This window comes from Capsicum annuum, chromosome 12 (assembly GCF_002878395.1).
Source record: "Capsicum annuum cultivar UCD-10X-F1 chromosome 12, UCD10Xv1.1, whole genome shotgun sequence".
NCBI lineage: Eukaryota > Viridiplantae > Streptophyta > Magnoliopsida > Solanales > Solanaceae > Capsicum > Capsicum annuum.
The window spans coordinates 206,881,654-206,885,476 of NC_061122.1; positions in this window are offsets into that span (position 1 = coordinate 206,881,654).

Consider the following 3,823-nt stretch of genomic DNA (forward strand, 5'->3'; position numbering starts at 1 on the left):
AATTTAAAGTTGTTAACATATTTAAAAATAGTTTTTTTTCATTATCAAATAATTTTACAAAAAATATCGTTAAAACAGTCTATAAATATTTTACTAGCAATGAAAAAGAATTACATATGTAATATTCATATAAGGCTTCGAACACACAATTTTCGTATTCACTTATGATTTGTAGGTGTAATCAGAGTTGATGTGCATGTCAACTCACAAAACAGATATTTAAAAGATAAATTTTTTTCAAAAAGATTGAAGTACATTAAATGGTCAGTGTAAAGAACTTTTACCATATTATATAAATATATTTATATGCAAGCTTTCATAAAAATTGAGATTGCTAATCTTAAAAATAAGATACATAATACTCCATTCATTCTTTTTTATTTGCTCCATTTGGGTTGTACTTATATTTCTAAATATTTTCTCCTTTAATCTTTCAAGAATAGTTTGAACAAAATCTTTCTTTTACGCTTTTGTTCAATAAATGTAATTATTACTAATTTGAAAAGAGGTATAAAATTTAATTATGAGTATATTTGTGAAGTTACTTTTAATTTTATATGAGTAAGAGATTAAGGGGTGTGTCTAACCCAAATAGAGCAAATAAAAAGGAATAAAGAGAGTACAATATAATAGATAAATCGGAAAAGGGCCTAAAATGCTCTTCAACTATGTGAAATGATGTAAAAATGCCCTCAGTCTACCTATTGAGCCTAAAATGTCATTTTCTGTCTACCTATTGGGCCTAAAATGTCATTTCCGTCTACCTATTGGGACTATTTTGCCCTTTTATTTAAGAAAAAATTATTTAATACCACAACTTATCTTTATTAAACTACATAAAATCTCTATCATTTTTATTAATATTAACCAAATAAATAGTGCAAAATATTAATTTTTCGTCATTCTAAATTGATCTAATAAATAAAAAGAAAAATAGCATAAATAGCAAGTTTTAAAAAATTTATTACATATACATAACCGTATTAGTTGGTTGTCAGATATAGCATATAAAATATTTACTTTTATAACAGATTCTAATATATCAAAAAATAATATATATATATATATATATATATATATAATTTTCATATTTCTTATTTATTGCCTATTTTTATGGAAACCTTTGTTCATTCATCTTTTATATTCAATATCAAAATTTTATGTTTTTCATTTTTATTGCCTGCTTTCACGGTGTCTCCATAAAAATATATGGTATATTTATACCATAAAAATTCATGATATATTTAAATATTATACAAATTATATTTATATCATAAAAATATATGGTATGTTTATATCATATAAACTATATTTATACCATATAAATTATATTTATACCATAAACAAACATGATATATTTTAGATATAAAAAGTTTATACCATGTAATATTGAAAATATATATTTATATTTAATAAATAATTTTTTAACAAGAAAAGTACTTCCGACATAATGAGATATACCATGAATGTTTATCCAATAAATTATATCAAAAAATATAATAATAATCTGACTTTGACATAAATTATATTTATACAACAAAAATATATGGTATATTTGTATTTATAACATAATGATTTTTATTCCATAAATATTTATCCATACAAAATTATGGTTAGCCCATTACATTAGAATTAAAAATATACGATAATGAAATAATACTAGATGATTAACATAAATAAAAACAAAACGAAACATACACGAGCAAATAATGAAATACTTAGTTTATTTAAAAATATTTGAATTTTGAATATAAGAGAGAGAAAGATTTGAAAGTAGAAATTATCTTTTCCACTTTTAATTTGAAGATTGAAAATATATCTCTTAAATTAAGGTGAATTGATAATTAGTTATAGCATTCAATTAGGAATTATAATTATCTTTTCTGATTTTTTTAAATGGCTATATATATGAAAAAAACTTTTATTTTTGTAATATTAAAAAAATACTATTATTTATGTAATTAAGTTTTAATGATGACCTTTCCATATAATTTGCCTAAATAAAAGGAAAAAATAAGCCCAATATATAGACGAAAATGACATTTTAGGCCTAATAGATATGTGAGAAGGACATTTTAGGCTCAATAGGTAGACGAAAAGAGCATTTTAGACCCAATAGGTTGACAGAGGACATTTTTACACCATTTTACATAGTTGAAGGACATTTTAGGCCCTTTTTTTGTAATTAACCTGTATGTGAAATAATTTTAAACTAACATTAAATAACATATATATATATATATATATATATATATATATATATATATATTTAATCCCTTTAATAAAAATTTTAACTCCACTAATGTTAATTTGATTTGTGCTCTACTTTTTTATAGATAATTTGCAACTATCAATAATGTAGTTTTTGTATTTTTATATATTTATATGGATAAGAACAATCTCTTATCTCCTTAATATAAAAACGCTATTTACTTTTATTTATATAGTACTTTTTGTTATAAAGTAAGAAAGAACAAAGAAGAAGAAGAGTAGAGAGAGAAGAGCGAGTAATTCTTATTACTTCTTGGGGGATGAGAGATCATAAGATTGTAAATACAATGAACAAAATTCCTTTATTTATAGGAGAAATTTACTCCTAGTCTGAGTAAAAGACGGATGCTTCAAATCCTAATAGATATCAAAGTAGATCTTTATAGATCTTGATAGACATTCACTATAATGTAAATACACTTATAACACGCCCCTTTGAACGTCTAGATAGATAATGTGACTCGTTAAAACCTTACTAGAAAAAACCCAGTGGGAAAAAATCTAGTGAAGGAAAAAGAGTACACATCTTTAACAATACACATATAGGCTGTCTCATTAAAAACCTTACAAGGAAAACGCGGTGGGAAAAAACCTTGAAAGGAAAAAAGAGTACAATGCGTATTTGCTCCCCCTAATGAGAACATCCTTGAACTTTTGTATCCCGATCTTGTGCAGCATTTTCTTGAAAGTTGTAATTGGAGAAGATTTGGTGAATAAATCAATCACATTGTCAGTTGAAAGAATCTGTTGCACGTTAATATCATCATTCTTTTGTAGCTCATGTATGTAGAAAAGCTTTGGTAAAATGTGCTTCGTTCTATCTCCATTTATGAATCCTCCCTTAAGATGTGCTATGTATGCTGAATTATCTTTGTATAAAATTATGGGTAGATTGTCATATTTCACACCACTTTTTCTCGAAAGAGATGTATCATGGACCTCAACCATACACATTCTCGGGTTGCTTCATGAATAGCTATTATCTCAACATGATTCGATGAAGTGGCTACAATAGACTGCTTTGTATATCTCCAAGATATGGCAGTACTATCACATATGAACACATAGCTTATTTGAGACCGAGCTTTATGCGGGTCAGATAAGTACCCAACATCAGCATGACCAATAATATCGGGACTGCAATCTTTAAAATAAAACAAGCTCATGTGTTTTATCCCATTTTAATGTCTCATAGTAGGAGTAGAAATATACCTTGCTAACAAATTAACTGAAAAGGCTATAGGCCTTGTAGTATTTGCAAGGTACATGAGTGCATCAATTGCACTAAGATATGGTACTTCATAACCAATTCAATTCGATATATTTCAAATTTTAGCAAATAATCTATTACTTTGAAAACTCTCCAAGAGTTCCAATGATGTTCAAGCAATAAGCTTATACAATATAAGGATTATAAATAAGTTTTCCAGAAACTTTTATATGCTTCAAGCAGTTTGAATCCTTAAAAGTTTTCACATAAGTTTTTTCAAGTGACAATATTCAAAATTTCATGAGTGACATCTTCAAATATCTGGACTGCAAATCAAATAAG